This window comes from Oenanthe melanoleuca, chromosome 17 (assembly GCF_029582105.1).
Source record: "Oenanthe melanoleuca isolate GR-GAL-2019-014 chromosome 17, OMel1.0, whole genome shotgun sequence".
Taxonomy (NCBI): domain Eukaryota; kingdom Metazoa; phylum Chordata; class Aves; order Passeriformes; family Muscicapidae; genus Oenanthe; species Oenanthe melanoleuca.
The window spans coordinates 7,854,279-7,868,764 of NC_079350.1; the positions used below are offsets into that span (position 1 = coordinate 7,854,279).

Consider the following 14,486-nt stretch of genomic DNA (forward strand, 5'->3'; position numbering starts at 1 on the left):
GGGAACGGGACAGCCTGTGCCCTGGCCAGCTGTTCCCCTCATTTCTGCCCTTGCCAGGTCAGTGGGTGAAGGCAGCAGCTGCCATGAGAGGGGAGAGGAGCAGCTCTGTGTCCCTGTGCCCTGCCTGGGCACGATATCCACAGGGCAGAGCTTCTCCCAGGCTTTGGAGAGAGCTGGATCTGGAGCAGCTGAGCCTGGGGAGCAGCTTTGCTCTCAGTGCTGCTGTTTTGGCACAGCTGTGTCTCAGAACTTTGTCTTTGCTTCTGTTGTCACCTCTCAAGAGAGAAACGGGAAGGGCTCAGCTTTGCTTCGTCTCCTGGAAATTCAGGATTCAGCTCTGCAAATGCCCTGAGGTTCTGCATCCCTCCTGGCACTCCAGCTTTCACACTGAATGTAAATTGCTCTTTAAATGTCTCTGTAGGTGGATTTTAGCGTTCAGGTGCTCTGGGCAAAGCACAGGCATCACAACTGATCAGCTCTGCTAACCCCAAACCACCCCAGCAAGGGCTCTGTGCCATGGGGCTCCTCACATCCCAGCTGGATTTGGTGGGTGAGGATGCTGATGGATCCCTGGAGGGCTGGGCACGGCCAGGACGTGTTGCTGTGCTGCTGTGGCTCAGGGAGGCCGGGCTGCTGCTGCCAGCATCGCTCCTGCCCCGGGCCCTTGGATGCAGCACGTGTATGGGACAGGGAGCCGCGCTCCGCAGAGCTGCCTCGGGCTCTGAAATCTGTCCCTGCATCCTAACAGCAGGCACCTTGGGAACCAGCAGAGGAAAATTCCACTTCTACAGCAGTGGAACTTGGGTTTTGTATTAGGGTTTTGTATTTTTTTTTGTTTTAAGGCTCTGTCAGGCTCCTGCTCTCTCCCCCTCCCCATGCTGTGCAGCCAGCTCTGAAGCTGAAGTGATATTTTCTGCCAATGCAATGATTAGCCTTTCTGCTAATGACCCACGAACAGTGTCCAAAATAAATGAGCCCAACCTGCTCATCTTATTAGCCAAATGATTGCATAGAAAGAGGAAATATCTGCAGAAACAGCTTAGGCAGCTGTAATTTGGAAGCATGGAGGAGTCACTGCTTAAAGTATGGAGAGGAGCCATATGCCTTTGAAAAGCTGGGAGAGTTCCTGTGTTACTGGGGTGCTTCTACTCATCCCCTGCTCCCCCTTTTGTGAAATAACTGTGCAGGGCTGGAGCTGTGTCTGCCCTCAAATCCTGGGGCTGGAAAGCTGGAGACAGGTAGATATTTCTCCTCCTGTCTTCCTTGTCTGATTTTTGGCTTCCCACATCCTGTAGGTGACAGGCAGCTGCCGTGGGATGTCGGTCAGGAGAGCAGCTGGTGCAGTAGCCAGGACTAAGCTGCTCTTCAGGAACTGTTCTTGTGTCCTTCAGGCTTTTCCCAAAGAACTTGGCAAGGTTGTGGAACATCCTTGTTTGGCATGGAGAGGGATGAGGAGCAGAAAAGGGGGAGGTCAAGGCAAGGGGGGTTTCTGCAGAGAAAGGAGGTGAAGGGGGTCTTGTGATCCCCCTCACAGATCATGGTGATACTGAAGTAAAACAAGAGTTTGCTTTGGGAGGATTTCAGGCTTTGTGTAAATGCAAGAGAGGAATGGGGCTGGGTGCAGGAGAAGAGCATGAGGATGGGGGGAGATTTGGAGAAACTGGAGGGCAGAGTGTGAAACCCCTCCTGATTTTGGGAACAGCTTGACCTTCTCTGGGAGGTGTACGCAGCTAGAAAGGTGGGCTGTCTTCCCAGTTGCTGCATGTGAGTCTCAGTAGGTCTCTGTCCTGCAAAAAGGGCTGTCCCTGAGTGAGGTGACAGAAGTGTGGCTGTCTGGAGAGGGGCTCTGGGAGCTGAGACCAGCCCTGGAAGGTCGACCCTTGAAGCTGTATCACATCAGAGAATGTGCACAAGCTCGTGTCTTGTATAATAGCAGAGAAAAACCCACTTGATCCTCTTGTGCCCTGGAGGGAGGGCAGCTGAGACCTGGCTGATGATGCACCAGCCCTAAAAATTGCTGAGGATGTGAGGTCATCCCTCATACCCTGTGCAGGCCATGTGCTTCCCTGACTTTCCCTGTGGCACAGCTGATGTGAGTTCCACATACCTGTTCCCTTGTTCCCATCTCAGCTCATGGGGTCCCCTCAGTCCCCTGGTCCCACCAGGACCCTTCAGCAGCTGGCAGGACCAGAGCCCTGCTTGATATTCCATGTCTCTGTTCACACGTGTGCATGTATATCCATGAAATAGAAACTGCATATACCTGTGTGTATATTTATTTTTTACCAAGCTGGGATCTGAAGTGTGTCATACACAGAAATAAGAACCATGACTTTAATTTTCAGTTTAGCTACATTCATAATTAGCTAGTTCACTGCTCCTTTCTATTTAATGCAGACAAATTCTGGACTTCTTTCCTCCTTTCCTAATTAATGGGGGATTTGCAAATTGTGCATTTTTTTTTTCTCCTAAGAAGTTTTGGGTTTAAACGATTATCTGTGTTTGGAAAACATCCTGAGAGTGCAAATATTGAAAACTGGAACATTGAGTGGATGAGCTGATGACCCTGGCTCTCCTTGCACCCCTCAGTGTGTTTCACTGAGTTCAGGAATGCTGCCCTCGGCCCTGGGGCTGAGGAGGGGTGTGGGTGTGGATGGAAGGTTCACCTGCACGCCCCAGGCTGCACGAGGAGTGTATTCCATAACTTTTCATCGTTGTTCTCTTAAACAAGTTTTTCAGGTTAATGCTGAAGTGGTTTGGCTGTGGAAGATGTGACTGCAGGGTTTTGTTTCTTTGTTTTTTGTTTTTTTCCATTTTTTGATTGATTGTTTTTTGGCTTGTTTGTTTTTTATAAGTGGAGGAGTTGTTTCTTCAGTACCCCAACCCTTGCACACCTGCCAGCCCTGTCCCATTGTGACACTCAAAGGAGATTTGCAGGATGAAGATTTGCTTTCCCAGAGGATCTGTGGAGCAGAAGGGTTTGGAGTGGTCATTGAACCCACCTCTCTGCCCTGGGGCAGGATCAATAACCCTTTGTCACTGGTGATGGATGTTTCTCTGTCCTGCTCTGCAAGAATTCCCAGTCCCTGTGGGCAGCTGTCCCAGCCTGCCCAGTCTGACACAGATCAAGGTCCAGCAGCCCCACAGTGCTCTGCTTTGTGACAGCTGAGGGTTTCAGATAACTTCTGCACCATTTGGACAGATTTAAAAAAGCAGGAGGTTTGAAGTGATGGATGGAAACCCTTCTCCTGTAAATGTTTTGCTCTGAGGATTTCGCTGCAGTCTCTGGCTCCTGGCAGCAGGCAGGGATGCAGGCTGGCATCCCCCCAGGGCTCCAGGGGTCGAGGGTGGCCAGTTCATGTTTTTCTTTTCAAGCTGCCCTCTGAACACTGGGTTACAGCCGTGCTCTGTGATGCCAGGTCCATTCCTCTCTGTCCAGGAGCTTGTCCCTGCAGGGATGGGCACAGGGACATTTGGTGCCTGAGGCAGGGACTTGGATTGCTGGGATTTCATTCCCTGGAGCTCCTGTTTGGTCTGTGCAAGACACATTCAGCCTCTGGTTTTAAAACTCACACTCTTTTCCAGCTTGTGTGAGGCACCTGGTCTTAGACCAGTAACTGTGCTGTTCTGCTGTGCTTCCCAGCACACTCTACTGCATTTACCCTTGGATTTATGGATTTCTCATAGTCCCACTCCCATCAAACACGAGTAGGGCTGCTCCCTGAGGGAGCTTTTCCACAGCCCTGGACCAGAAAGGCTGAACCACCAAGCTTCCAGTGCTCTGTCTGCAGCACAAAGTAGAGACTCCATCCTTTTTAGGGCTTCCTTTGTTCTGTGGGAAATTACTCTGGAGTGATGAAAGCCTGAAAGAAGGTCAGATGCTGAGCACAACAGCTGAGTCCCTGGGGAGTAAGATTCTTTTTGTTTGGAGCAAGGGGAGGGTTTGAAAGGTGGAGGAGCTTGTGCAGGACAGTGCTGCTATCTCCACCCCGGAGCTCCCTCCTCTCCTTGCTGCCCAGGTGAGTCTCTCTGGGAACACACACGCTGGATATTCATCTCCCAGTCATTCCTTCCCTCGGGACAAGCTGTTTCTTTTGCAGGGCTCTTCTGAGCATCGAATAAACTGGGTTTATTTTGGATGAGATGTGGACTCAGGCCAGCTGAAGGATAGGCACCACATGGAGATGGAGCTGGTGGAAGTTGTTTTCCTGCCTCCTACAAGCTAAAAACAAACTGCTGGGGGATGCCTGTGTGTGGTGGGGGGAGTGAGCAAACTACAGCTGAGTACTCAACTAACAAGGAGTGGAGACAAGCTTTGTTTTTAAGCTGCATCAAGGGAAATATAGGTTGGATATTAAGAAAAAGTTGTTTTTTTTTACAGAAAGGGTGATGAAGTATTGGAATGGTTTGCCTGGGGAGGTGGTGGAGTCACCATCTCTGGATGTGTTTAAAAAAAGACTGGATGTGGCACTCATGCCATGGTCTAGTTGAGGTGTTAGGCTGGGTTGGACCTGATGATCTTGGAGGTCTCTTTCAACCCTGTGATTCTGTGTGATTTGTGAGCCCAGAGGTGTGGGCAGAAGGACTTTATTAGCTCCATTTGAAACATTTTCTCTCTGTTCCTGTTTAGCTGTGGAATCTAACTTCATTTTGGTATTACATTTAAATTTTCAAAACAGGCCTGTCAAATTACTGAAAGGAAATTTGATTAGAAAATGGCAGCAGGATTGAGGTCTTTGTTTTTCTCTGTTCACAATTTGGCTCAGCATTTGCTCTTAACCAAAAATACATCGTTGGAAAAGTGGGTTTTAGCTAGTCAACACTTCCCAGTTGTGAGGACAAAAAACTAGGGAGCAGAGATGGAAAATTCCTGCCACTAGCTCCCCAGGTGTTGCCCTTGTTTGGGACCTGGAGAGTCAGGCTGTGCCACCAGGGCTGAGGTAGCATTAGTGGTGACATGGGGACTGGAGGGAGCGAGGGTCACAGAAGAGTGGGATGGTTTTGTGCCTTCCCTTGCTCTCTCCTGCTGGCTGCCATCCCCAGGCTGGGTTCAGCTGCTTGAGCTCCCTGAGGACAGCAGGGGCTGAGCCTCGGAGCAGCTTCAGCAGCCTGGGTTGGTGGAGGATGCTTCACTTGGGCTGGTTTGGGGTGAGGTGCAGAGCTCTGCCCTTTAATCTCAGCACTTGCTGTTCCCAGTGTCTGTCCCAGGCTGTGCTGGGTGGAAGCAAATCCCAGAGGGAGAAGGATAAGGAAGGCAGATGAAGTAGAGTTAAACACTGGCCAGGAGAAGGGACAGGGCTGGAGAGCTGGGAGCTGCCATCCCAGTGCCCAGGAGAGCTTCCAGGAGCACGAGGGAGCTTTTGGGGTTGGAGGAGCAGCTTTCCTTGCCCAGGGCTCTCCTGGAAGCAGTAATGGGTCTCTCAGACTGGCTCTGAAGTGGCCATCCTGACCTGGTCCCTGCCTGCTGCTAGGGATGGAGCTGGGATCTGCTGCACAGGTGTTCACAGATGCTGCAATTAGGCTGGAGACACAGTGTCAAAAACCTGTGGCAGACACCTGACAGCAGCCCCAGTGTGTGCACGGGGAAGGGGGTTATTAGCCTGTTATTATCCATTTACCCAGATAGCCCAGCTAATCAGCTTTCAGATGGGGAGGATTAATTGGTTTCGATTGGAGCACCAGGCACCTTTAATTGAAATGAATCCTTTCCCCTTTCCAAGCAGGCACTTTCTCAGCTGCTGCTGGCTGGGGAGGGGGGTGCAGCCTTTCCACCACGACCCTCGTGGTGTGGTGCAGCTGAGCTGGGTGAGGCAGCTCTGACAGCCATGCCCTGCAATCCTCCCTCCATCTGTAAAGGAGCTCTTGCTTCGCCATCCATGCATCCCACTCAGATGCACTCTGTCCTGGTTTGGAGGACAGGTGTCTGCCAATAAAGGCAGAAGCTCCTCTTTGAAATGGAGAATGTAAACCCCCTCCCTCCAAATTATTATAATTTTGAAATTAAGGGGCTCTCAGGCAAAGAGATGGGAATTAGGAATAACAGTTCTTTACTAGGAAAATTAAAATAGAAATGCAGTATTACACAGAACAATCCCAGCCCTGCCAGAGTCAGAATCCAAGCTGACACCCATCAGTCAGTCAGGGTGTTGGCACAGTCCCATTCAATGGTGGCTGCATCCTCCTGCAGGGGCAGATGTGGTTCAGCTGGAGCAGTGCTCCTGGAGAAGGTGCAGTTTCCTCTGAAGCTCCAGGGATGATGTGCAAAGGTCTGGTTTTCCTCTGGAATCCAGTGGAAAGAAGGTTCCTTGGTGTCCCAAATCTCAGTTTTTATCTGGGTAGGAAATATTTGGCTCCTCCCCTGGCTGGAGCATCTCCCAGTGGGATGATGGAATTTTATCAGTCATGCCCTGGGACTCACTGGCCATTAACAGGAGATATCTCCTGGAGGGAGGATGGGCTGTGGGAAAGATAAAGATGATTGCCCAGCTGGTTTAAAGATGGCCCATTAGCAGATAATATGTGCCAGGAGATCAGGGTCACTGCCCCACCCGGCTGCAGCAGATGGGGACAGAATACACATTGCTGGCCACATCCTGTATTGCAACCCAAGACACACTCCAAACCCTCTGCTCCCTGCTGGGATGGAGAGTGTGAGTCTCAGATTGTCTCAGCCCCTGGTAGCATAGCACTGGCAGGTGGCACCCAGGTGGCAGCACTGCCATGATGCCACCCCTACTTCCCTCCTGTTGGCTTTGATGTCCTGCATCCATACAGAAAAAAAAAAAAAAAAAAAAAAAAAAAAGGGACTTGAATTTCAGGAGGTTGGGGATGGGGACTGGCCTCAGGAGCTCTTCAGAGCTAGGGGTTCAGAAGGCCCTTTGGGAGGTGCAAATTCAGCTTTTCCCTTCCCAGCCCAGTGGCAGGGTGCCCTGCCTCCCCTTCCTTCAGGAAAGAGTTTGCTTGTCTTACACTCTTCAAATAACAAAAAAAACCCCAACAAAATCTGGTGCATTCCCATAGTTTTATATTCCCGACTGACACAGCAAGAGGGCTGGGTGAAAACGGAGCAGTTGCATTAAGATGTGCTGCAGAACAAAAATGTTTCTGTGGATTTGTGTGTGAGCAATGAGTGTGGGAGCTGTACTGAAGGAAAACCCATCCCCACGAGTTTGTTTCTCCACTGAGCTGAGCCCCGAGGTGGTTTGGAGGCATCACATGCAGAGCTGGGTGAAGGAGCTCTCAGTTCTTGTCAGGGAGATGAAAAAGCCCTGGGAGATGAAAAAGCCCTGAAACACAGGATAAATTTTATCTGTGTGCAAGGTTCCAGTGACATTAATGGGAGTTAAGTGTGTGGTTAAGTGCTGTATTTAACTGGGCTCTTAAAAGCCTGCTGGGAATAGCTGTGGCGTTTTGGGAGAAGAGGATTCTGGTGTTCCTGAGGTCTTGGATCTTGTCTTTAAATCAAAGTCTTGGATCTCCCTGCTCTGTGCTACATGACGGGCACAGTTTTCAAATTTATTCTCAAATCATAAATGAAAATTGATAAAAATTAAGATTTGGTTTGTTTTTTAACCTTTGGTGTGTGATGCCCGAGGTCCCAGTGGAGGCTTTTCTCAGGATATGGGGGCTGTGGTGTGTAATTCCTGTGGTGTGATTTAGGATGCCAGAATTCCACGTGGGCACGTGCACGGAGGATTTATCCCTGATATTCTGATATTGTGTTTGAATACCCTCCCTCTCCTTCTGGAAAGCTGTGGTTTGTGTTCATTCAGCTGTTGATGCTCATTATGCTGAAATGTTTGCACTTTAAATATGGTAAGGCAGAGTTTGTTTTTTGTGGGTTGGTTTTGTTTTGCTTTTTTTACACAATAGGCTGGATTGTTCCCAAAAAACCAAAAACCAAAAAAACCCATAGCAAACAAAACAAGCTCTTTTCCTTCACGTCTGGATGTACAATAGCACCTTCCCATCATCTCCTTATTCCAAAAATTGTTTGAGAAGTCCATAAATAAATGCTAAACCTCTTTTCTCTCCCTTCTTCACTGCGGGTAGAGCAGCAGCAGAACCAGTGCAGAGGAGACCTGGTCTGTCAACAGGGTTTGGAGGTGTTGGGCTCTCTAAGAAGTCCCTGTACTTGTGGTGAATTTTTTCCCCTCTGCCACATTTTCTGGCCAAGTGGCCAGGGTCTGGCAGCCCTTTTGGGGGGCTGGTTAATTGAGCAGAACGGGTGTTGTACTGTGTGCCTCTCTGGGGCTGGGGAGCCGGAGGCACAATGTGAATCCTGCTCGTGTTCCCTCACCCGGAGATGTGCATCTCTTATTAGATTAATCTTTCTTCTAATATATGCAGAATATACAGTGGGAACAGCATTAATTCGCACTAATGGTTGTGAGATCCACTGAGAATTAGCTGCATTTTTTGCAAATTAGTGAGGAAGCGGATAAACACAATTATTAAAAAAAAACAAGCAAAGGTACTTTTGTAACAGCAGTACGTGTTTGTCATTTATCTGACAAGTGTTCTTTACTTTTAATTATATTTCATTACTTGCTAGCAAATGCTGTGCTGGCGGATATTGTAACAATCCTAATTTGAGACCTTGCTTGAGCATTTAACTTTGTTTGGAAAGGGTTGGGTAGGTCAGGGATGCTGCAGTGGCTGTGACTTTGGGAGGTCCCGTGGCAAGTGCCTTCCATCCCTGGAGCTGTTACTGGTGAATTTGGTTAAACCAGGCTTAAGCTGAACCGTGGGGGACTTCATTGCTTTCCCCTCTCAGTAGGGAAGGTATTAGGGCTGCAGACAGTCAGTTTGGGTGGATTCCCCTTCGCCCTTTCCCTGGCAGGAGCTGCCTTTGCTGGGATGTGACTGTGGCATGGGGCTGCTCCTCAGCTCCCCTGGACAATCAGGGCTTGGGCTCTGTGCTGAGGATGGTGCAGGGAGGGACATTGTGTCAGGAGTGGCCCTGAGAGATTTTCCTTTAGCCTTTTAGGTGTTTATTGTGCTGCCACAGCCCTGGGCACTCTCAGCCTGCAGCATGTTGTTGTCCTGGCTGGTGGAACCTCACCTGCACTGCTTACTGTGGATGAGGCAGCCTCTTTTATTTAAAATCCAGGTCGTTTTTCCTTAATTCAAGTGAATTTTCCCTCCTGTTTGGGATATGGGTGACACACAGTTCAGGCATGGGGTGGAAATGGAGTGGGATGAGACTTGCAGGGGTCTCTTGTTGGCTTGGCATGGAGCAGGGATAACTCTGTAACTCAGACTCCTCAGGAGGAAGGAAAAGCTTTTGTTTTAGTCTCAGTTTTGTGCTCCCAGGCTGCCCACATTAGGAAAACATGAGCACAAGCACAGGAGACCTTATGAATTTTAAAATCTTCCCTGTCTGAGGGCAGGCTCTGGGTTAGCAGGTCAGCCCATTTAGGTGAACCGTTTAGCGCGCATAAAAATCACAATTTATGCAATCTGCACCCCAGCTTTAAAAAGAGCCAGCAATCAGGTGCTTAATAAAATCACCTCCAGCCCTCCTCTTTCAGCTTGCTGCAAATAAATGCCTTTTTTTACATAATAAAAATGGATTAGGAGTCATTTTGAATTGTTATCCTAGCGAGATGTGCAGTTCGGGGCACGCAGGCATGTTGGCTGTGATTGAGGGTTGTGTGTTTTGGTGCTTGCACACAGCCGGTGCCTGGGAGACCTTTCAAATAAACATTTACTGGAACATCACATTGCATGTCTGAGCAGCACAGAAAGGCTGATTGGCAGGTTCACTCCTTCTTTTGTTTCCCTTCTTGGATGGAACAGCAAAACAAAACTGAGCGTGGCTTAAAAAAAAAAAAAAAAAAAGAAAAAAGAAAATGTGACTTGTGTTACTTGTTCCTTTTTTTTTTTTTTTTTTTTTCTTAACATGGAAAAGTCAGAGATTTTAAAGTTATGGTTCCCACAGCAATTGTAACTCTCGTTGCTTGTGTGTGTGTGTTGTACTTTGCGGGACTGTATATACAATGAAATTTATGCCCTGTGTGTGGATGCACAGCGTGGGAGGAGGATCTGCATGGAGCCATCCTGTGGGAACCCTGCCTCTCAAACCCCTGGGCCACATCCTGTGCACCCTGCAGCCATCCAGAGAGGGTGGCTCAGGGGTGCTGTCACCTCTGGGCAGGGTCAGGTGGCACAGCTGTGATAACAACACCCCCAAAAGACAATGCTCCAGTCATATCTGCAGCTCAGTGAGGGGGTGAGCTGGGGAAGAAGGGAAAAAAGAGATGTAATACAGTTCTCTTTGGGCTGCAGTTCAAGGAGCTGTCCCTGCTCAGCAAAGCACTGAGGCGTGTGCTGCAGCCTCATGGACTGTAATGGGAATTAAACACATTTTTAAAGTTGAGTGTGTGGTTAGGCACCTTGGTGAAGCTGTGCTTGAATGGGGATTTGAAATGTACAGGGAGAAAACGTTGTATTTTTAGATTTGCCCTGTGTATCATCATTGTCTCCTATAGAGAGAGGTGGGGTTGGGTGGTCTGGAGATCAGGACTGGATCCAGATCTCTTTGGAAAACATAAATGTATATATTTTAATCCTGTTGTTTCTCTTCCTCTCTAGCTGGCTTGCTGTCTGTCCTTGGTCCCATCCCCATGCTCTGCCTCAGTTTCCCTGCCTGGTGCTCACTCATGGGCTCATCACTGGCCCACAGTGGGGGTTTGGGCTGGCAGGGGGGCTGTGGTTTGTGGATGGGGTGGGCTCTGCCTGACCTCTGTTTGATCCAAGGTCTGGTGCTGCTTTGTGTGTCTGGGTTGCCTGGGAGGGGATGAAGTGCCCCAGATGAGAGATAAGATGCTGTGGAGCTGAACTGTGGGAAAGCCAAAACTGGGGTGAATGGAATTCAAGAAAGGACCATGGGATCATCTGCTATGCCCTCAGAGCTGCACAGGGTGCAAGAATGCCCTGAAGCCCCTATTGCTCATTTGATATAAAGTATGACTTTTCAAAAAGCATCCAGGCTTGATTTGAAAAAAAAAAAAAAAATAAATAAAAAAATTGACAGTGATGGATAATCCACTGCACTCCTTGGTAAATTGTCCTAGTGTTTAATTACCTTTACAGGCAAAAAAGGAAAGAAAGGAAAAGTACACAGTGTGAAGAGCCCTGAGGGTTGTGTGGTTATTGCAGATACCTGATTGCTCACCTCAATTCACCTGCTGGGATGATGCAGGGGGTGTGATGCTCCAGCACTGGGGGCTGTTCAGCCCAGGAAATGACAGGACATCCTTGAGCTGTCCTTGGAGCAGTATCTGGGGCTGTGAGAGCCCTGCTTCATCCAGCAGCAGCTCAGTAGCCATGGGGCTGGTTGGCAGCACAATGCTGGACAATAAATGGCTTCAGGTTAGGAAAGAAAGAGTGATATTCTTGCCTCAGGACAAGAGCTTGCATTGGTGTTGGGAGGAGGGGGCCCTGGTCAGCACAGACTTGAGTTCTGTGCTGTTTAGCACTGGGATTGCTTTGACCTACACAAGGGATGCTGTGGTGTAAGAGGTCAGCCCAGCCCAAACTATCCCCTCCAGCCTGGGATATTCTTCTGAGACTTCAGCCCCTTTGCTGTGGTGGCTGGAAGACTGTCAGGGCTTGATTTCTGAGCAGCTGGGCTCTGACACTGTGTGCCTGCAAGGCTGCAGGGATGGAGGATTCCTGCAAGGCATCACACCACATCCCAGCACTGTGGGGAGCAGAGCTGGAAAGGTCAGAGACTGTTGCAAAAAAGTTTGTCTGAACTCTGAGGATCAGTGGGACCCCCTTGTCTCTCACTGGCTTGGCAGGGCAGGGTGGGGGTTGTGTTCAAAGCTGTGATGTGTCCTCTTGCTGCTCAGAAATTGTTCAGCATCTACAGAGTGATGGCCCTCCAATCCAACAGCTTGGCAACCTTCATAATTCGTGTGAGGGTCCCATCTCTTGGGCTGCACGTGGCCTCTCCCACTGATTTTCCTTCTGAGCTTCAAACAAGTCCCAGTCTTGAGGCTCTCCAGCTTCACTCTGGTGCCACAGGCCCTGCAGCTCTTTCCATGTGTGGGTTGTTCCCACCATCCCTCTTCTCCCCCACCTCCCTTGTCCCATTCCTTCTCCTCTCCTGTGGCTCTTGGCAATGCTCTGGTGCTGGTGGCTGCTGCTTGGCCAGCCCAGGGCAGCAGGAGTGTGGCAGGAAGGACATTACGTGGGAGAATATGCATGTTCACAGCTCAGAGGATTAAAGGCCCGTGTTCTTATCACTGCAGAACAGAGTATTATAAATCCAGCCTTAGAATACCAAATCCCCGCGCGGCTCGGCCATTGTTTGGGAATATTAAAAAGCTCAGAGACAGAAATAATCAGTTTCCGAATGACACGTTGTCAAATAAAACATTTCTCATATTATCCCTTCTTTCCCCTTTCTCTCTCCTGCTCCCTCAGTTGGATAATTTAACACGAAAAATAGATTAAAATGAGGCTGGCTTGAATGCCTCCTAAGTTTGACTCCATTTTTTTTCCCCTTCTCCCAGGAAGCTCTCCCGGCGTGTGTGGTGTGGTGAAACAAGCAGCTGCTGGCACGGGGTCAGGGACGACAGGAGCACGCTGGAATTGAGCTGCCTGTGATGAGCCCGTGGTGCTGGCACCCCCAGCCCTTCCCAGGCAGAGAGGGGCTGTTGTCCCAGTGGCTGGCAGAGCAGAGGTCTCTGGCTCATCCCCAAAGCACGTGGGAGCTGTGGCTGGGCTGGGAGCCTTTGGCTTCCTTGAGCCAGCCCTGTCATTCTGGAGCCAGAGAGGGTAACTTCTGTGCCTTAATGCCTTCTTGTAGGTTCTCCCAAGCACAGAGATCTTTATTTAATATACCAACAGGTTTATTTTATCCAGAACATTTCCCAGGGGCAGATATAAGATATTTCTCAGGGGCAGATATAACCCAGCCAGGAAGATCCACAATCCCAGGCCTGCCATGGGTGCTTGAACCCCTTCCTTGGGTCCAGCAGGCACAGCTGCTCCTCCTGCAAGGCTTTTTCTGTCACTCTGACCTTTTCTGTGAGTCTGGGATGTCTCTGGTTTTGCTTTTCCGTGGAGAGTGAGTGCCTGTGTGCCCATGGGTGCAGAGTGCTGTGCCCTGTAGCCCCTTTCCAATGGCAGAGTGCACAAAGATGTGAGTGATATCCAGCTGGGCATTCAGGGATTTGCTAGTGAAAGCCTTGGAGAAGATTTTTCCTGGCAGTCACATCCAGGAGTGTTGTTCTGTTCTTCTGGACCATGAGAACCTTCTCTTTGCTGTAAGGATGTGGCACATGAGCCAGACCTGGTTTTGCAGTGGGGTTTGTTGTGTTGAACTTTGTGGCCCTGCTGTGTCCTTGTCACCTGGGCTGGCCCTTCTGGTGTGCCATGGTTTCTGTCCTGCAAACTGGATTTCTGAGGCATGCCAGTGGTGGCTCAGGCCAGGGAGCTCCTGTGATCTCTGAGGTCTCCATGTATCAGGCACTGTGCAAATCCAAGGAAACCCACATCTGCTCTCCCAGGCTGAGATGTTCATGCTGGTTCTCGTTTCTGAGCTTGGAAGGCCATGATGGGTCTTCCTGCCTCTGGTCCTTGAAGTGCCCTGGTAGTGCAGGGCATAAACCAAGCCCTGCCCCTCTGCCATGCCTGAGCATCTCCTGGGCAGTGGAACACCTTTCCTGATGGTGCACATAGCACAAACTGGGGAGCTCAAGCTGAGCAGTGTCCTGAACCCCTGAGTCCTGCATCTGTCAGGAACTTTTTGTGGGAGAGGAGGGGATCCTGGTGTGGGGGATGCTGGGCTGTGGCAGGCTGTGGTGCAGGAACCTCTCTCCTCCACCCCAGCTAACCCAGCTCCCAAGGCAATTCATCCCATGAACTGCACTTTCCAGTGCCACCTCCTTACAGCTGCTGCTGTTTAGGAGTCAGAGCCGTGCTCGGGGTGCAGCCTGGTGCTCTCTGTGGAATGCACAGGGAATATTTTCACGGCTCTGCTTTGCTGCAGAGCTCGGTGCAGCTCTGGGCTGAGCCATCCCAGGTGCCCAAGGAACGCCTGCCCTGCCCTGCCTGTTCCTGTCATGCTGCAGAGCCCTGGTCGCTCGTGCTGCTCCTGATTTACATGCCCTGCCTTGCTTGTCTGCCACGGGATAAAACTGCTCTGATGCTGCAGAGATTAAGAGGCTGGGAGCTGGCACAGGCACAGCTCTTGTGTGTGTAGGGATGAATTTAACTTCCAGAGCAGCCAGAGGCAGGGCTGGCTCCCTTTGGTACTTCCTAGCCAGGCTCCCTTGAGAGGATGTGCAACTTCCATGTACATATAGATATGTGGAAGTTTACTTTTTTTTTCCTTTTTTTTTTTTTTTTTTTTTTTTTTTCAAGATTTTTATTTTTAATGTTAACATTGTTGAGAGCTGCATTGAGTAAAATTTGGAGGAGGGGAAGACAAGAGCTTAGTAGAGAAGGTCTGGGTCTGGAATATGTTATTC

The 14,486-nt window shown here is 49.7% G+C and overlaps 1 protein-coding gene across 1 annotated transcript in view; it reads left to right on the forward strand.

Moving 5' to 3' along the window:
* Positions 1 to 14,486, forward strand: part of ASTN2 (astrotactin 2) — a 309,920-nt gene that overhangs the window by 62,647 nt on the left and 232,787 nt on the right. The gene's annotated exons all lie outside the window — the stretch shown is intronic.